Source organism: Pseudonaja textilis, chromosome 7 (assembly GCF_049901715.1).
Source record: "Pseudonaja textilis isolate UNSWEBS1 chromosome 7, rPseTex1.2, whole genome shotgun sequence".
NCBI lineage: Eukaryota > Metazoa > Chordata > Lepidosauria > Squamata > Elapidae > Pseudonaja > Pseudonaja textilis.
Window position 1 is genome coordinate 44,815,845 of NC_141996.1, and position 21,870 is coordinate 44,837,714.

Sequence of the window (21,870 nt, forward strand, 5' to 3'; positions counted from 1 at the left end):
TTCTCTCGGTTGTCTGATGGAACCTGAGGCATTACCAGGGAGGAAGGCATCGGCAGGGAGGAAGGTCCTAGGGAGGAAGGCATTGCCAGGGAGGAAAGTCCTGGGGAGGAAGGCATTGCCAGTTCCAGGTCCTCTTCCTCTGACAGCATAGGCTCGGGAGTCGGGGCTACAACAAAAATATTATAATGACATTACTAAAATAGTATTTCTTTGTATAATCATTTTAATTTTATTTTTCCAGTTTCATCCATTACATAATGAAGCATTCAAAAGAAAATAATTAGGTACAATAATAACACAAAGTATATTAAGAAAGAGTGAATAGGTCAAAAAAGCAATAGACTGAGAAAATAATGATGTTTACATTAATTACGTCCTCAAAAGGAGAGAAGTGAAGAGTTTTACAGAATAAAGGACAATGCATGGAATGGTTTATGGACAAATTGAAAGCAAGGATAGGAAAGTTATGGAGAGGTACAATGAATACTATTTATATAAATTATGTGTATTTATGATTCATTTTCTTTTTCTTATACCAGTATGTACTATACAATTTCTGTAGTCTGCAAAAATATGCTTATTTTGAAGGGAGACAGTGGAATCAGTATGTCTGAGTTAATGATATAACATTAATTAATTGAACATTATCATTTTATAATTTGCAAAATGTACTTGAGAAAAAAGATAATCATTTGGCTTTTTTTTAAAAAAAAATTGCTATGCAACAACAAGAATAACAAAATTTCTTATCTTTTCCCAAAGAAGATCTCATTCAATTAGGGAAAAGATAATTTGTTTCAAAATGCATTTCAAAAAAGAACAGAGAGTCTTTGTGGACTGCAGTGTTCTTGCATTTATTTAGTTGTAAGGTGGCCAAGCAGAGCAGGTCTTCTTATTCACAGCAAAATTATCTTGTGAGCAATTTGCAGTCTCTTTGATTTTCCATACTTCTCCTTATATCCTGCAGAAAGCTTTAAAAAAGTAAAGAACCCTTCCTACTGGGCTCCTTTGTCTGCCTGAGAAGTGTGAGCATCCCTAACTTAAATGGATTCAAAAGATGTGCAGCACAAAAGAGTAACAGTTATGTGTATCCTGATAAGGATCAATCATTCACAAAACTCTCAGAATTAGGTTAGATTTAATATCTATCTTTATCAAAAACATTGCCTTAAAACAAACTGCCGAAAGTTTAAAATATCATTTGGCAAAGCCATCTATGCGATAAACATTTGTTACAGAGGTGTAAGACCTATTCCCAGAAGTCCACTGCAGAGTGACTAATGCTAGTAGAAGTTGATATCTGAAGTTCAACAGTCTCTGCTTTAAAAATCTCCAAGTTAAGGGTTTATGCAATAGCAATTCTGTGCCCAATGAGTAGAGGAGGTTAGCAGATGAAGAAAAAAGTTCCTTCAGCATAATTGCTTGACCTTTCCTGTAGAGCAAATGTCAGAATTGCAATGGTTACAATAGACAAGCAGAAGCACAGCGTACCTGTGTCTTTTTTATTTAAATTAAGTTTATGCCTTATATAATTAAATTTTACATTTTTTGTACATACAGTTTATTTTTCTCTATAAGGTTTTTTGAAATGCTGATGACATTTCCTCATCCTGCATGGGGAGTTTGCCTTAGTGTTCTTTGTGACTTATCCAATTGGTAATTAGAAGGACCCTACATCTAAAAAAACAACCAAGTTACCTAAGGGCTTGCTCTTCCTGAGACCATTATCTGTGAACTGATCTTAAATATCACATATTGGTTCTTACTATGTTACAGAGCACCTGATTATGACATCGAACATGTAAACAAGCTAAATATACTACTAACATGGCAGCGTCCTCCCCACACTCTTATTTTCCTTGGTGACTTCAATTTACCTCATATTCACTAAACGAATGTACAACTGAACCCATACATGCAACCTTCTACAATGCTGTAACAAATCTGGGACTGGAACAACTAGTAATCAACAATACTAGGCTTAACAGCTGCCTTGATCTCATCTTCTGCAATAGTTTGAATTCAATTTATGGAATACAAATTAAAGAACCCTTTTCCAACAGTGACCACAACATGATTTACTTTTGTCTCAACATACGTCCACCCAAAAATCATTACAATGGCAAAAACCCCAATTATAGCTTCAAAAAAGGCAACTATGTTCTTATAATCAACAATCTCTCATCCCTTGATTGGAAATTTCTATTCACTGGATGCAATACCATGGCAACATATTCTAACTAGAAATCAAAAGAGTCATCAAACTATATGTACCAATAACAACTCCCAAAACCAGGAAAAACAGATTACCCATAACAATAACGAGGCTTCAATCCAAAAAGCGATCACTTTGGTGAAAAAATAAATCTGGTCACGTTGCTAACTTCAAAAGCTGATACAAAAATCTATGCCACCAGATAAAAACTGAATGCACTATCACATTAAACAAGAGGAAAACCATCTACGCACAAATTCCACCCGTACTTTTTACAATTTTGTAAACAACAAACTAAAAGACTCAAGGTCCATCCCACCCCTGAAAGGACCTAATGGCAAAGACTGCAATGACGACGCCATCAAAGCAAACCTCTTTAACACATTCTTTGGCTCAGTATTTGTAAACAGCAATGGATCAAGCCCAGTACTTCCTATTCGAACCACAGACAACTACAATGATCTAATACATACCGATTTTACAGAAGACATTATTGGAAAAGCACTGCGCAATCTAAAACCATCCCTATCTATCGGACCAGGTGGAATATGTGCCTAGTTCTTAAAAAAGCTATCCACTGCCACAGCTGAACCTCTAGGCATAATCTTTGAAAAATCTTTCAGGACCAGCTGCTTGCCAAAACTATGGTCACAAACCACGGTCATCCCCATCTTCAAAAAGGGAGACCACAGTCTAGTTGAAAATTACAGACCAATCTCCTTACGCTGCATCACCTGTAAAGTCATGGAATCAATTATTAACCAATCCATTATCCTCCACTTAGAGACAAACAACCTACTCTCTAATAAACAATTTGGTTTCAGAAAAAAAACTATCCTGTAATCTGCAACTCTTACACTGCAAAAACATATGGACTACACAACTCAATCAGGGCAAAAAAATAGACGCAATCTACACAGACTTCTGTAAAGCCTTTGATTCAGTGGTACACGACAAATTACTACTAAAACTAAAATCTTATGGTATCTCTGGACACCTACATAACTGGATAGAAGCATTCCTGTCAAACAGACAAAAATGGTCAAAATTGGGAGAGTCCTATCAAATTCTGTACCTGTCAACAGTGGTGTTTTAGGACCTACTCTCTTCATATTCTGCATAAATGACCTCTGTGATCATATTAAGAGCAACTGCATTCTCTTTGCTGATGATGTAGAGCTATTCAACACCACAGACAATACTGCTACCCTTCAAAAAGACCTTGACTATGTATCAGAATGATCAAACAAATAGCAACTTCAAATCTCAACAAGTAAATGTTGAGACATATTACATATTGGCAAAAAAAAATTTAGAAAATAAAATACAAGCTGAATAGTCAAGACTTTGTTGATCCAAACTCTGTCAAGAATCTTGGAGTACTCATCTCTAATGATCTAAGTGCTAGAGCCCACTGTAACTACATAGCCAAAAAGGCATTAAGAGTTGTTAATCTAATCCTATGTAGCTTCTTATCTGGTAATATCACACCACTAACTAGAGCATACAAAACATTTGCTAGACCTATACTTGAATACAGCTCATCAGTCTGGAACCCATATCATGTATCTGATATAAACACAATTGAGAAAGTCCAGAAATATTTCAGAAGAAGAGTTCTCCGCTCCTCTACTCATTGCAGAATACCTTATGCCACCAGACTTGAAACTCTAGACCTAGAAAATCTAGAACTACACAGCCTTCAGTCCAATCTAAATATAGTATATAAAATCATACATTGCAATGTCCTACCTGCAAATGAATACTTCAGCTTCAGTCATAACTACACAAGAGCACACAATAGATACAAACTCAAGGTTAACCACACCAAACTTGATTGCAGAAAATATGACTTCAGAAACAGAGTGGTCAATGTTTGGAATACTCTACCTGACCCTGTGGTTTCTTCCCCAAATGCCAAAAACTTTAACCTTAGACTGTCTACTATTGACCTCATCCCTTTCCTAAGAGGCCTGCATAAGTGCACCAATCCTGCCTACCATCCCTGTCCTATTGTTTCTTTTTATTTTTCTTATAAGTATCCATCTTATGTATTCAAAACTATGTTTATTCTTATACCTGTATCTTGTAAGCAATTGACAAATCAAATAATCAATCAATCAATCAAATCTTTATTATTAAGTCCATATCGCTTTCTGATCCTTTTTCTTTCTTTTCCTTAGCATCCCACACCTCACTTTCTTTAATAGACTTCTACTGAAATGTAAATCTGGTCTAGAAGTCATTGATGCCAGTTGTATGGGATCTCTGGATCTAATTTCTTTTGAGCAGTTGACTTGGTGAAAGGGTAAGGAGCAGGGAACAACCTCTTGGTGGGAATGTGTAAAGGGAGAGATGGCAGGAATTGGGGGACATCGATCTCAGGGAAAGTATCTATAGCTTGTCTTGATTTTGTCTTCTAGCTCATTGGATTCAACCACAATTATTATCATTGGATACTTAGTGGCTTTGGACTCAGGCTGCTTAATGTCAGGTTGGTCTGTAATAAGACTGTTCTCATCTCATTATTCATAAATTCTCGTTATGAATTAAAAACACTGAAGCAAGGCAAAGACTAAACAGTACACTATAACGTAAGCATTTTTGTGCTGTTACTTTATTTATGGATTGTTATTTTGTTATCCTGCTTAAGGAAACCTTATTTCTCTTTAGGGAAGGATGGGTCAGAGGGTCTTTTGAAGGACCAGTTGTGCAGAAGTTTCCAGGGCATCTGTTGGATAAAATCCCTTTTATTTGCTTTGAGTTGGAATCCAGGTCTTTATGTCCCTTTGAATTGAATGAAGCATGGTCTGGTCTAGTTATCTGGATAAAGTTTTACCTTGACCCTGTTGATCCAGACGAAGTGTTGGAACTGTGAGAATGAACACCTGTTTATTAGGATAATGTATATCCTGATTGATTATGGCTTCCAGGAAATGAAATGTGATTGGGTCCGGGTGATCTTAAATTCATTATTAAAGGAGGGAGTGGTTTCACTTGCACTTAAGAAACAGTTCACCTCCTCAAAAAACCATCACTGATAGTTGGATCATTACTAATGCTTCCAACCTTTTCTTTTAGGGCAGGGCTTTCAAATTCCTGGCCCATGGGCCAGATGCATCACACACTGACCAAGCCCATGCCTGGTTTAGTCACCTAGTATTGGGATTACTGCATTGAGCACTACATGAAGTGCTACATGAGCACTACATGCCCAAGAGGACAACTCAGAAGCTACTGCTGATTCAGAATCCAGTGAAGGTAGTTATGGCCACAATAGGTAGAATGGTAAAATGGCTGTGTAACGTCATTACTTTGTGAGCAGCACCAATGAACTTATGTAGGCAATTCAAGATTACCCCCTGATTACCCCGTTTAAAGCATGACAAAATGATTGAAGATTTGGAGAGCCATCTACTTCATATTTTCTTTAGCCATTTAATGATACTGGACATATTCACATGCCGTGGGTTCCATCACTCTGCAGTGTCATGTGGAAAGATCCAGGAGAAGTACCTTCTCTGTTGCTGTCTATTGTTCTATAGGATTCCCATGATATTTGGATCACCTGACTCTGCCTGTTTGTCTTTATATTTTGAGTAGCGCTGTTTCTCCAAGCTTTTAGCTATCTGGATTTACTGTTCTTGATTGTGGAATTGCTTCTGGCATAATGTCCATTAAGTTTTCCTGCATTATGATATTTTATTTTTATATTCTGTTTTAATTGTCAGCCTGAGTCACATGTCAAGTAGGTGGATATATAAACTGATTAAAGAAACAAATCTAATTTCATACTAAAGAGAGAATTTTCAGGAGCAATTTCTAGCAATCATTTCTCTTCTTTTAATGCATTGTCTTATAATGAGTTTTATCACATTCTTGTTTTAACAAGATTATTTTAGGTCTTATCTCATTGCCACCTCCTTGTTTGACATGTCTACTAATAGATGTGATAATGAGTGAGAGCATCTATTCAAGGTATGTGTGAAAGTAGGTTTGAAATGACAATATTTTTACTGGAAAATGAGCCCTAGCACAGTCATGCTCAGTAATGAAAAAACAATGCTTACCCAAATCTTAGGAACAAAAAATATCTCTGTTTTGTTGGACATTTATTTCTATTCCAAACCATATATGGTTGTGCATTCAAACCAAGAATACTAGAAGAAAAATCTAAGAGCACTATGGAGCGGAACTTGGAGCCGAAGCAAGAACTGGGAGGGTTTTTGTCTTTTATTTTGCCCTGGTGAGAATCAGGCAACCTTAGATGTATATGAACATTTAATGGCTAGTTTCCTTAATATTGATAATGGTGAAGCACAGACTTGACAATTCTTTCCTGGTAAGGGACAATTTGATCATTTTCTTGAAGAAATTAGAAAATCATCAGATGCTTTTTACTTATAGTAGGAAGCCTAAGGAAGGGGTGGGTGGGTGGGTAGAAAGTAGGTTACAATCATTTAAAAATCTGCCATCTTAACCTCCCAGAAAGAGCTTAACTAACAACAACAACTTCAGCAACAATAACTACATTATTATTAACAGTGATACCCATTGTCATTGGTCACTTGGTACCATATCCAAGAATTTTACAAAATACATCAAGAAATTGTAGCTTCTTGCAATAACACCAGCGGAATTACAAAAAACTGCACCACTTGGAACATCGTACATTTTAAGAAGATACCTGGTTGATATTTAGGATGTTGGCAGCAACCTTTATCAACTATCAGTGCCAGTCAATGATATTTGTGATACATTTTTAAATGTTCAGTTAACTGAGTTTCATGTTTAATGAATAAAAGAATAATCATCATCCTCATCATCATCTTCATCCGTAACACCATCAAACTTCCAGATCTGTCTATCCCAGATCCTTGGTAAAGACTCGATCAATAGACAAAAATGCCAAGCCCAGCCTGAACATCTGGCTGACTGTGCGATGATTAACAACAACAACAACAAATAGAAAATGAAGAAGTTAAATTAGAAAATGAAGAAGTTAAATTGCTCTGGGACTTCAGAATTCAGACAGATAGGCACCTACCACATAACACCCGACTTAACAGTTGTCGATAAGAAAGACAAACATCTGGATAGTGGATATGGCAGTGCCTGAAGAGAGCAGAATAGTAGAGTAAAAATTGGAGAAGCTAACAAAACGCAAAGACCTACAAATAGAAATAGAACAACTGTGGCAAAGGAAAGCAAGGATACTACTAATAGTAATAGGCACCTTGGATGAAATCCCAAAACAACTGGAGCACCACTTGAACACCAAAGGCATTGACAAATTTGCCATCAGTCAATTGTAGAAGATGGCTTTACTTAGAACAGCTTCCATCCTGCGATGATATCTGTAACACCATCAAACATCCAGATTTGCCTATCCCAGGTCCTTGGTAAGGACTTAATAGATAAACAAAAATGCCAAGCCCAGTCTGAACATCTGGCTGACTGTGCAATGATTACTACTACTACTACTACTACTACTACTACTACTACTACTACTACTAATAATAATAATAATAATAAATAACCCATTATCATATAAATATACATACCCATTATCATTGGGCACTTGGTACCATTTTCAAGAATTTTACAAAATAAGAAATAGCAGCTTCCTGCAGTAACACCAGCGGAACTACAAAAAACTGTGCTACTCGGAACATTGTATTTTTTAAGAAGATATTTGGTTGATACCTAGGATGCTGACAGCAATCTGTATCAACCATTAGCATCAATCACTGGTATTTGTGATACATTTTAAATGTTTCATGTTTAATTAATAAAAGAGATAATATAATAACAGCTGGATGACAGATTAAATGGATGGAAAACCAAAGCTTTGCACAGATAGCACTTGAAAAACATTGAAGGAAAATGTGATAACAACTTGACATGGGCATGGCTTAAGAAAGGAACCAAGAAAGAAAGCTCTACAGACTAATGCCATGAAAGCGAAGATACAAAAATCCACTGACAATGCAAACTGCCAACTTTGCAACAACGAAGTTGAAACTGTTTCACATTTAATATGTGAGTGCAGCAAAATTGTGCAAACTGATCACAAAGCTAGACATGACAGAATTGCTAAATTAATCCACTGGTCATTATGTAAAAAATATGACTTACTTGTATCCAAAAAGTCATGGGAACATAAAGTGGAAAAAGTTATCGAAAATAAGGTGAAGATCTTCTGAGACTGTCGAATACAGACAGATCACCATTTGGAACACAACATGCCAAATATTATGGTTGTTGAAGGCCGAAGTGTACAATTTATTGATATTGCTGTACCAGGAGACGCCAGAATCGAAGAAAAAGAACTAGGGAAAAAAATCACAAAATATTGCAACCTGGCCATCGAAACTATGTGATTATGGATGAAACATATAACAGTGATACCCATTGTCATCAGGGCACTTGGTACCATGTCCAAGAATTTTGCAAAATACATCAAGAAGTTGCAGCTTCCTGCTGGAGCTCCAATGGAGCTGCAAAAGACTGTGCTACTCAGAACAACATACATTCTAAGAAGATACGTGGTTAATACCTAGGATGCTGGCAGCAAACCGTATCAACCATCAGAGCCAGGCAATGACATTTGTGATACATTTTTAAATGTTCAGTTGATGAAGTTTTATGTTTAATGAATAAAAGAGAAGATGATGATGATGACGATGATTATGATGATGATGACGACAACAACAACAACAATAATAATACCTACAAATAGAAATAGAATGACTTTGGTAGAGGCAAGCAAGGGTAGTACCAAAAGTAATAGGCACCTTGGGTGCAGTCCTAAAACAACTGGAGCACCACTTGAATACCATAGGCATTGACAAATTTGCCATCAGTCAATTGCAGAAGGTAGCTTTACTTGGAACAGCTTACATCCTGCAGTGATATCTGTAACACCATCAAACATCCTGATTTGCCTATCCCAGGTCTTTGGTAAGGACTCAAAAAGTAGACAAAAATGCCAAGCCCAGTCTAAACATCTGGCTGACTGTGTGATTATTATACACAAAAATGACAGTATACACAGCAAATGAGATAACTATGCTGGGTTTCGTATCACAAATCACTAGTCGAACACTTCCAAAGTGTTTAGGACTGCTTGATGTATCTGCGGATTATGCGAGCAGATCCCAATAAGGTGGCCTTCTGCAGCTGACCAATTGTCAGCGCCAATTGTTTTTAAGTGCTTGCCTAGGTCTTTAGGCACAGCACCCAGTGTGCCGAGTACCATTGAAACCACCTGCACTGGTTTATGCCAGAGTCTCTGCAGTTCGATTCTCAAATCCTGATATCTGGTGACTTTTTCAAGTTGTTTCTCATCAATTCTGCTGTCACCAGGTATGGCAATATTGACGATCCACACTTTTTTATTCCCCACAATTGTGATATCTGGAGTATTGTATTCCAAAACTTTGTCAGTCTATATTCAGAAGTCCCACATTAGTTTTGCATGCTCATTTTCGACCACTTTTTCAGGCTTATGATCCTACCACTTCTTTGCTACAGGCAGATGGTAGTTGTGACACAAGTTCCACTGGACCATCTGAGCGACTGTATTGTTTGTAGTCAGTCTGAGTGATTGTCTTGCAACAGCTCAGTATGTGATTGATGGTTTCATCCACTTCTTTGCAGAGTCTGCATTTGGGGTCATCAGCAGATTTTTCTATTCTGGCTTTGATTACATTCGTTCTGATGGCTTGTTCTTGGGCTTAAAGAATCAGGCCTTCTGTTTCTTTCTTCAGTGTTCCGTTGGTCAGCTATAACCAGGTCTTTTCCTTATCTACTTTTCCTTGGATCTTTTCAAGGAACTGTCCATGCAGTGCTTTGTTACACCAGCTGTCAGCCCAAGTTTGCATCACTGTTTTCCTAAATTGATTCTTGGTTTGCTGCACTTTAAGCAGCTTCCTCTTGTTGACCTCCATCAAAGCTGGTTCAACACTGTCATTCACATAATCTACCAGAGCATGCTTTTCTTCTTTGACTGTCTGCTTCACTTGCAAAAGTCCTCTGCCACCTGCTTTTCTGGGCAAATATAGCCTGTCAATGTCACTACAAAGGTGCAGCGCATAGTGTATGGTCATCAGTTTTCTTGTTTTCCTATCCAGGCTGTCCAGCTCTGCCTGTGTCCAGTTTACAATCCCAGCAGTATATCTGATGATGGGTATGGCTCAGGTATTTATAGCCTTGATGGTGTTACTGCCATTCAGTTTGCTTTTTAGAAGTGTTCTGAACTTTTGTGTGTATTCTTTGCTAACCACATTTTTCACTTGCCTACGCTTGATATTGTCCAGCTGCAGTATGCCCAGGTATTTGTAGGCTTTGGGTTGGTGGCACTTGATGGTTTGTTCAATTTGAACTGTATTGGTCAGTGACTGGATTTCACTTTCTGTTTTTCCATATAACTTCAGATCATCCATGTACAGCAGATGAGAGATTTTCTGTGAATTTTTAGCAGTTTGATAACCCAGCTTAGTTTTCTGTAAAATTGTTGACAGGGGGGTCATGGCAATGATGAACAGCAGAGGTGACAAAGAATCACCCTGGAAAATCCCTCTTTTGATGTTGACCAGTCTGTAGCTTTCACTTCCAATAAACAGTTCTGCTTTTCAGTGCTTCATCGCATTTGCAGTGAAAGTACCAATGCACTTTCATATTTGATGGCAAACAGGCACTTGATGATCCAGCTGTGCGGTAGTGAATCAAATGCTTTCTTGTAGTCAATCCAAGTTGTATGCAGATTTGTTTTTCACTTTTGCAGTTCTCTAGAATCATCTTGTTGATCAGGAGCTTATCTTTTGTGCCTCTGCTTCCTCGTTTGTTTCCTTTCTGCTCTACTGGCAAGATGTTATTTGTTTTTAGGTAGTCCTGGATCTGTCAGCTAAGATGCCGGTCAGCAGCTTGAACATGGTTGGCAGAAACATTATTGGCCTGTAATTTGCAGGTGTTGCCCCTTTTGCTGGATCCTTCTGTATCAAGTAGGTTTTCCCAGCTGTTAACCATTCACTGATGTTTCCTGTCTGCAGCATTTCATTGAATTGTTCAGCCATTTTTCCATGCAGGCTGGTCAGGTATTTGAGCCAAAAGCCATGCAGTTGATCATTGCCAGGTGATGTCCAGTTCTTGAACAACTCTGTTGCTTATCATTTCTGTAGTTATTTCCAGTTGGTCCACTTTGTTCTTGGAGAATTTCATCTCAAAGTCTCTGATCCACCCAGCATTTTCATTGTAACATTTCTCAGTCTCCCACATGTCTTTCCAAAACTGAGTAGTTTCTGTTTTCTCGGGTTTTTCAATTTTCGTATCCCCCGTCTGATTCAGACTCTGATAGAACCACCTTTGGTCTGATTGAAACAACTGATTTTGTTTGTACTACATGACTCTGGCTTCCTATCTTCCAATTTTTCTTGCTGTTGCTGTTATCTGCTGCTTCACAATTTCCAATCCTTTGTCAATTTTTCTTGTGCTGAGCCCGTATTTTTTTTATCAGATGTTTCTTGATCTTGCTGTTCTTCAGCCTTTTTCCTGCAAATTCTTCAAGTTGCTTGCATCTGCTTGAATCCCCAGTTAATAATATTAATAATATTAATAATATTAATAATATTAATAAACCAGCTGGGCAGTGCCAGTAATACAATATTCAGCTGGAATAATTGATTGGACTCAGCTAGAACTTGATAACTTGGATCGGAAGACAAGAAAACTAATGACTATGCACCATGCTCTGCACTCAAAATAGTGATATTGATCAATTGTATTTGCCTAGATCTCTGGGTGGGAGAGGATTCTTACAGATCAAACAAATTGTGAAAGAGGAAAAACACTGCTTAAATGGCTGCATAAAAAAGCAAGAGACTCCCTATTGAAGAAGGTAACAAGAGAAAATGCTTGAAAAAGAGAGAAATTGAAAGCAGAATATCAAAAGGAAACAATTGAACATCAAGTTTCTAACTGGAAAAAGAAGCCTATACACAGTCAATAGCTAAAGGAAAGGTAGATATAAATCTAATACCAGGTGAGGCATCAATTGAAGAGAAACAATTAGAAAAAAATAACAAAATACTGCAATCTGCAAACCGAAGTTGAGCGATTGTGGAGAAAGAAACAAGTCATTGTACCAATAGTAATAGGAGCCCTTTGAGCAATACCCAAAGGGTTGCCTAGATACATGGAAAATGTAAACTTATCACACCTGAACATTCTGACTTTGCAAAGCACCAGTTTACTCAGAATTGCCTGCATACTCAAATGTTACCTTAACAACTCTTAGGTTTTTGGTTAGGATTTGAACTATTAAGTTTTTACCAGTCCCCAAAAATGAATTAAATTGAAGATTAAATCTTAAATAGGAATAATAAACCACTGTGTTGAGACTGCTTAGTGACTGCCTCCCAGGGCTTTAGTGCATGACCTTCGCAAAGGCAAAAAAGACAAAGTATGTGGCTATACAAGGGCAAATATTCGCTCTTGCATTGTTGGCATTTCCAAAATGGGAGCCTTAGAATCATTTAGCTAAAAGCCAAATGCTTGAAACTGGAGGATAAAATGTCCTGACAAAAAATTCTAAGCAGTTCTGAAAAAGAGAAAGGTTGAAATAAGATTAAAAAATAAATAAAAATGAAAACTAAAGAGAATTAATAAAGCAAAGGGAGAATCAGTTTATGAGCCAAGGCACGAGTGCAGTGGAAATGGAAAATAAACTGAAGGGAGTTGGCAGGAGCTGCACTTAATTGTGTAGCATTTGTGAAGCATGATGGGCTCCCAGAAAATAATCATAATTCTGAAGCTGCACTGTCTCAATTGAAGTTCTCGCTGTACATTCATAAAAGGTGAACATACATGAAATTAGAGTTAAACTATAAACTAGTTAAAAGATAGATTTGTTAAATGCCTGCCATATCTTTCAAACACTTATGGATCTAATTCACAACTCTCTTCAAACTACAGTAGAAGCTCTGGTCGCAAATACTTCTGACCACAACCAATTGGGTTCCAACCCCCAAATTCACAAAATTTTTGAATTTTTGCATACTTGGGTGGTGATCAAATATGACCCCTGACCCGGAAATTCCTGAAGATGAAACATTAGAAGACAAAGAAATTGCCAAAGTTATGAAACAAAATATGGTCATGACCAGAGGTTCTACTGAATCTTGATTCTGATAGTATTTTGCATATCTGGTGAAGAAATTTATTCTTTTTCAATCAAACACTAAAAAGCAAGTTTTCTCTGCAACTCCTCTTTAGTACTAGTTTTACCTCTGAAATAAACCATCTTAGAATCTTTTCACTATACAAGACCTGATTTATTTATTTATTTGGCTTCTCAAATTGCTGGATAAGGCACAAATATACTAAAGTTAGTGTGGAATGGCAAGTGCAAAGGCTCTGCTTACATTCACATTGCTTTGAGCAAAGCCAGGAGCACTAAATTTTGAAATGCATACCCCTTCCTTCCCTTGGGCAAGCATGACAACTAATACGTGGTCTTTTAAAGAGCTGAATCCAAATCTAAAACTGATAGCACGAAAACATATGGCATGGACATATAAGCTTCCAATTCTATTAGTCAAGAAATACGATTGTGTCCTTTGGCTTGCAGTTCCTGTTCTGTGCTATCCAAGTACAGATAGAGTGTTCTGTTCCTTAGATAAATATTTTGTATGCTACTTCAGAATGATACACTGACATGCATCTAAACAAGAAATCCTTCTGTACTCTGAAATAGCACAATTTGAATGAACTATTAGTGAAGCCTGCCCCAAACTGGAATCTTTAAGATTTATTGTGACTACAGTTCCTGGAACTTCAGGTCAGCATGTTGGCCAGGAGATATAGTTTCATTATATTTGATTAGTACCAAGCTAAAGAACGTTGCATTTGTATAAAGGTAGTCCTCAACCTACCTGAAAAAGGGAGCTCATGACCCAGATCCAAAGTTCTGACAGTCAGCCTCTCCCACAGGGTCATGTGACTGCACTTTGGATACTCTGCAACACAGCCACATTTATCACTGTTCACAGCATCCCATGGTCATGACTGTGGTTTTTAGAGACTTTGCAGTTACTTCTGGTTTTTGGCAAAACCATGCCCAGATAGAATTATTAGTTTGCTTCATGACTGTGGTGTTTAGGTAATTACTTTAGTGTTTGTCTAATGACTGTGGCACTGTAGCATTCACTGAATCACCATAGCATTCATTGAATAATTACCATGCTCATTTTACAAACATTGCCTAATGACCACCACAAAAAAATGTAATAAAAGCAGTTTGGTCAAGTGACTGACCCATTTTATAACCATGACTACTTATAACTGTAGTGGGCAGGTTCTTTTATGGTTGTATGTTAGGGACTGCTTGTAGTATGTTTCGTAAGCAAATCATATTGTGCTTGGTTGCCCAGATATTTAAACTGTACTTTTCATTTTTATGAACCTGTGATCTGGGATATGCAGATTTTGTTAAAAGTGTTAAAAGGTGTTCCAGCCATCTTTGATTCTGTCACTGGCAAAATGACTCTGTAATTTTTCCTGTTGTGTCTATAGGACTGGTTGGACTCCCCAACCAGGTCTGTCGTTCAAGTGGGAGCGCCGACCGCTCCCATTGGCTGAGCCGTCTGACAGCCGGCTATAAAAGGGAGCTGTCAGACGGCATCAGCTGTTGCCGCCAGCTGATCTGCCGAGTTAGCCAGGCAGACGCGGCAACCCTTTATTCAACTGAATAAAGCCCTTAAAACGTTCGCTCTGGCTTCAGTCTCGTGTCTCCGCCGCTCTACAACACTTTCCACCATGTTGTAACATTTTGTCAGGTTCAAGCAACCAATCCACATGTATAGAATTCAAGCTAACTCTTTTATTTCTTCCTATAATACATTAATCTGCCCAGGCAGCTTCCTTTCTCTTGGGAAAAGATGAAAAAGATTTTATGGTGTTTAGGCAATCAGTCCAGGATCTCTTGTGGCTGTGCAACAATTTAAAGCTAATTCTACACTTGAGATCTCCTTGCCTGGCTGGATATTTCCCAAAAAATTTAGTTCTTTTGCCAAGCTCCAAAAAAATACACATATCTGCCAACCAAATACTATAACCTGATCCTAAGTAATAGCCAAAATGGCACTGATGATGGCTGCCATGGTGAAATGCTCTCTAATAGTTTCTTTATTCCTTATTATTATCTGCAATTCACTACGGATTTCATACTCATGAGACCATCTGCTAAGAATTAGGCAATGTTTCCTTAAGGAGCAGCTTTCTGATTCCTCACCCCCACCTGTCTTTGCAAATGCGGAGGAGATTCTAACTAATTTCCCGGTGCTATGGATTACAACAAACAAAGGAGGAAAGCGACAACACCGAAAAAGGAGATGAGGTAAACGAGTGGGAATTTTAAACAGACTAAGGAATAAGGAGGAAAAAACTCCTCTCCCTTCAATCTTGCTGACTAATTTACGCTCACTTGCTAACGAGATGGATGAAATTCATCTCTTAAATAGATGGAATTCTGATTTCATAATTCTGCAGTTTTTTGTTTTATTGAAATCTGGCTTAATCCACAAATTCATGGGAACAACACCATATACACCCCAGGATTTCAGACATTTAGATCAGACAGAATTGAAGAGACATCAGGTAAAACAAAGGGTGGAGGATTATGTTTATATATCAACAACAGCTGGTCTCAGGATATAACTATAATATATAAGTTCTGTGATGAAAACTTAGAGTCTTTACATATCAACTGTGAGTCATTTTACTCACCACGTAAGTTCTCCTCATTTCTCCTAATAGCTGTGTATGTTCCTCCACAAGCCTTTGTAAACAAAGCATTATGACCTCTTGCTGATCAAATTATGGAAGCTGAAGCCAAACATCCAGGTTCCTTTCAATCAAGCAAATTTAAGAAAAGAGCTCCCAAAATATTTCCAGCATTTAAATTGTGCCACTAGAGGCAAAAATACTTTAGATCACTGCTACACAACAATAAAAGATGCTTACAGGTCTTTACCATGAGCAGCTGTGGGACACTCTGACCACTGCATGATTCACCTTGTACCTGCCTACAGACAAAGACTTAAACCATGAAACCAACAATTAAATTAGTGAAGACTTGGTCGGATGAGGCAAAGCTGAAACTCCAGGCCTGCCTTGATTGCACTGATTGGAATGTTTTTGAAGATGCCTCTGTAGACCTAGATGGGCTCACAGATACTGTAACATCATATGTCAGCTTCTGCGAAGACTTATGCGTATCAACAAGGAACCTGCAGATATATAGTAACAATAAACCTTGGTTCACAGCTAAACTTAAGCAGCTACGTCATTCCAAAGAGGAAGCCTACAGAAAAGGTGACAGAATGCTATACAACCAGAAACATATTAACAAGAAAGATCAGAGCAGCAAAAAGAAGCTACTCTGAAAAGTTAAGGAATCAGTTCTCAACAAATGAACTAGCAAACATGTGGAAAACTCTTAAAAACATCACTGGCTTCAGCAAACCTCTTTCCCAGGCAGAAGGAAATCAACAACTAGCAGATGACCTGAATATGTTTTACTGCAGGTTTGAAAAGAAACTTAGTGTATGTATTGTTGGTTGGTTTTAATTGTAAAAACTAATAAATTATATTAAAAAAAAGAAAAGAAAAGAAACTACAGCCACCTATTTCCACAACCCACATCTCAAACACACCAACAACAGCCAAGCCTCCTCCAACTGACCCCAATCCATTGGGTTCACAACCCCTGGTGATCGCAGAAAAAGAAGTACAACAGCTATTACACAGACAAAAAACAGGAAAAGCACCAGGGCCAGACAAGATAAATCCTTCTTGCTTAAAAGTCTGTGCTGACCAATTGACCCCCATCTTCACCCAAATCTTCAATAGATAACTAGAGAAGTGCTATGTTCCTTCCCTCTTCAAATGCTCTACCATCATCCCAGTGCCAAAGAAGCCCTCCATCAAGGAACTGAATGACTACAGACCAGCTGCTCTAACATCTGTAGTTATGAAGATCTTTGAAAGGCTCGTGCTGTCCCACCTGAAAACCATCACGGATCCACTGTTAGATCCCATGCAGTTTGCATACCAAGCAAATACATCGACAGTTGATGCTGTTAACATGGCTCTGCATTACATCCTACAACACTTTGAATCTCCAAATACCTACGCAAGGGTTCTCTTTGTAGTCTTCAGTTCAACATTCAATACCATCATTCCAGACACTCCTCTAAGTAAATTAAACCAACTAACGGTACCTGAACACACTTGTAAGTGGATCATAAGCTTCCTAACAGACAGGAAGCAGCAAGTGAAGCTAGGCGGAATCACATTCGATACCTGTACAATCAGCACAGGGGCCCCCAAGGCTGTGTGCTTTCTCCACTTCTCTTCTGCTATATACTAATGACTGCATCTCAAATGATCCATCTGTTAAAATACTGAAGTTTGCTAATGACACAACAGTGATTGATCTCATTCAAGACAACGATGAATCTGCATACAGACAGGAGGTTATACAATTTGCCTCATGGTGTAACTAGAACAATCTGGAACTGAACACACTCAAAACCGTAGAAATGGTGGTAGACTTTAGAAGAAATCCTCCCATACTACCACCTCTTACAATACCAGACAACACAGTATTAACAGTAGAGACCTTCAAATTTCTAGGTTCTACCATATCACAAGACCTAAAATGGACACCTAACATCAAAAACATCATCAAAAAAGCACAACTCAGAAAGCTCAAACTGCCCAAGAAGCTGCTCATACAGTTCTACAGAGGAATTATTGAGTCTATCATCTGCACCTCTATAACTGTGAGGTTTGGTTTTGCAACCCAACAGGACAGACACAGACTTCAGAGGATAAAAAGGACTGCAGAAAAAACAATTACTATCCACCTGCCTTCAGTCGAGAACCTGTATATTGCACGAGTCAAAAAGGGAGCTGTGAAAATATTTACAGACCTCTCACATCCCAGACATAAACTGTTTCAACTCCTTCCCTCAAAACAACGCTATAGAGCACTGCACACCAGAACAACTAGACACAAGAACAGTTTTTTCTTGAAAGCCATCACTCTGCTAAACAAATAATTCCCTCAACACTGTTCAACTATTACAAAGTCTGCACTACTATTACTGTTAATCTTCTCATCACTCCTTATCACCCATCCCCTCCCACTTGTGATTGTAGGACTGTAACTTTGTCACTTGTATCCTTACGATTTATATTGACTGTTTCCTAGTATGATTTGATTGTTGATAGTATCCTATGACTATCATTAAGTGTTGTACGTTATGATTCTTGATTCTTAATGAATGTATCTTTTCTTTTATGTATACTGAGAGTATTTACACCAAGACAAATTCCTTGTGTGTCCAATCACACCTGGCAAATAAAGAATTCTATTCTATTCTATTCTATTCTATTCTATTCTATTCTATTCTATTCTATTCTATTCTATTCTATTCTATTATTTACCACAAATAGGCAAACAACGATAAACATATGACAATTTACTGATATGTGCATCACAATATTAAACAATTCTTTGCTATTACTGTCTTAAGAAAACATAAAATCCTTTCTGTATTTAGTTACTGATCTAATGATCTAAACTTTTGTATCTATCTTCCTTTCTGCAGATTTATATGCATTATATAAGAAGCTTTGGATAGAATCGTGCCCATGCAACCTCTCTTGGCTCATCATTCTCATCATTCTCCATGATTCATGGAGGAATTAAAGACGTTTAAAAGGGTCAAGAAACATCTAGAGCATCACTAGAGGAAGATGAGGGATAAATCTGATCAGTACTGAGCTAGAGTTACTCCTAAGGCTAACCTCATGGCAGTAAGAGGCAGTATTTCTTTGCTCTTCTTGCAACCACAGGAACTGCTTGGCAGCCTGTTTGCTATTACTCAATCCCTTTTGGGGATCAGTTTGGCATACAGGTTAAGGTATCAGGCTAAATAGGGAGAGACTAAGAGTTCTAATCTTGCTTTAGCAGTGCCCATAGCCAGTTAGGTGACTTTGAGCCAGTCATTTCCTCTCAGCCCTAGGAAGAAGGCAATGACGAACCACTTCTGAAGAACCATGATAAGAAAACTGCATGGACTGTGTAGGCAGTTCTGGGAATAGGATACAATTGAATGGAAGAAATATACAGTATATGCATATCTGTACACCTACACATATACATACTATACACATGCATCTACATGCATACAAATAAAGTATTACTAAATTTTTTAGTATAAATTTGTTCAAATTTATTACTTATCATTTCTAGTTATTAATAGTTTTTAAACTGTCTTTTAAGATGCTACCTGGTTAAAATGTAACTCAAGATAAAGTTTAACTGTTATGAGAAATGGTTGTTTGAATTAAGAAGCTAGAATAAGTCTAAGATTAACTTTGTACAGTGTATGTTGTGTAATTTAATATCATATTCAATCTTTTTTTATGAAAAACACTCTATCAGTGCATGTTTGGCAATATAGATTAATTCAATGAACCAGAAACATCTACTTCATAATTTGTTAAGAAATTCAAATGGTTTTATATACCTTTTTCTTTCCTAAATACTTTTGAAATTGTTTTAAATACCTGATATTTTTTCCTAAAAATCTTGTTTTTCTTTTAAGATGAGGAGGACATCTAGTGGTGAACTGCATATGCATTTTTTTTATATACAGGGAAGGCTATAATTAAAAGATAATTGGATTGGTTTCATATGCAAGATATATTTATCTTTGTTAATTGTAGTTTTTAATAGTTGCTTTAATTTTCATTGAATATAGAGGCACACATTTCAGAGCTGAAGATCTAGTTCTGAACTTTATTTTCCATGATAAAATCTATATACCTTTTAAGAAGTTCTTTTAAAATGTGTATGACTTGACTTTTTAATAAAAGATATGGAATATTTCATGTGGTTGTTATATCCACTGCTTATATAATGTTCACTAGTGAACAAAAAACGATTTCTAAAACTTTTTTCCAAACTCAGTAGTGGCCACACTATTGCTGAGTGTCCAGAAGATGTCAGCATTTACTTGCAAAATAGATATTTTACTGTTTAATCATGCCATGCTATGCTAATGATGTTGAGCAAAAGTTCCTTTTGCCAATTCATCCTAACTTGTTTCTTCCAAAAAATCTGAGGCTGCTAGTCTTGCAGATGTCTAGCTAATATGCCTGAAGTCCTAAGGCATGTAAATAATGCTAAGGGGACAATCATTTTCTCAGTTTTGCACTTGCACTTTAAAATGGGTCTTTATAGTATTTGTAAGGTGACTAACTTTTTTACAATGAGGAGGAGGACACAAATAAGTTGAAGAAAAAAAACAAAGCCACTTGCGCATGGTGCACTATTGCGTGCGGTGCACTCTCTCAAAACAATTCTCCTATGTGGAGCACATGCATCTCATAATCAAGTCTCGCCACACTGTACCGAGCCTTGATGAATCGTCATGTCAAATACAAATACGTCACATCACACACAACGGATTGGATCGGCATCGATCAAATATGGAGATTTACAGATTAGTTTTCAAATATCAAAAAGGAGGACATGTAGGAGGATATTTTTCGAGAGAGGACAGAACTTACAAAAGAAGGACTGTCCTTCCTAAAGGAGGACGATTGGTCATCTTAGATGGAAGACTTAAAAAAAGGAAAAAAATACCACTACCACCACCCCACCACCCCACTTTGTGGATCCTAAAAATATTATATGGCATCCAGCCATTTTAGTATTGATAACTGTAGACAAAAGAGAAAATTTAGGGTGACTAGACAGGACAGGAAGATTCTTATGTGAAATGGTATAATCCCTATAGGCTGGGAAACCTATAGTTCTGAAAACATTCCCAAAGTACAGCCACTTTCTGAGCATCAAAATTAATAGTAACAAAATCTATAGAACATACAATATACCTTTCTAAAGCTATTAAGGCTACCCAATAGTTTGCTTACCAGCTTGATTTTCTTAATGTTAAAGTATGTTTCTGCTTTTTCACTCCCACTTTTCCTCCATCCATTTCTTCTTGGCTCCCACAACTGGATCTCAACATTTACCTGGTTTGAAATGTATGTCTTTTCAGAATACACAGAGAAAAAAATTGTATTTACTATGTATTTAGAAAATCCAGCTTCAGAAGATGGTTTCAAACATAATTTTACTGATATGTCAATAGATTTTTCTCCAACTACTTTTAATTCTCTGAATAACAGATATGACATTTAAAATCTACCTGATTTTGCTACTGAACGTCATTTACAGAAAAATTCCTGGACTGCATATATAATGAACAGTTTGAAAATATTCTATTGTCTTACAAATGTAGAATTACAAAATAATGCCAACTTTGTTTTGTCGTAAATATAGTGAATTGTACCAATGTCTAGAAAGTCTAACTACAAATGCTTCAATCCAGAAAATTAGTTTACTAACTTGATAAGCAGAAATTAAAGCGTGTCTTTTGAACTGGTTGTGAAATCGCATATTGCTTTCAATCTAAGAATAGTTGAGGTTGTAAATATACAGCTGAAACCCAATAACCATAATATGTCAGCTCTCCACAACAACTTCGCCAAATAATCTGTCCCCTCTAAGCTTC

General features: G+C 37.2%; 1 long non-coding RNA gene and 1 pseudogene across 1 annotated transcript; both read right to left on the reverse strand.

Moving 5' to 3' along the window:
• Window positions 1-22: 22 nt before the first annotated feature.
• On the reverse strand, window positions 23-21,772 carry LOC148125324 (uncharacterized). The gene is made up of 3 exons (XR_015744425.1): window positions 21,705-21,772; window positions 21,227-21,346; window positions 23-166 (listed from the first exon to the last, which is right to left on the reverse strand). It is a non-coding gene; the product is annotated as an uncharacterized LOC148125324 (long non-coding RNA).
• Window positions 9,335-11,151, reverse strand: LOC148125325 (uncharacterized; annotated as a pseudogene).
• Window positions 21,773-21,870: the final 98 nt, after the last annotated feature.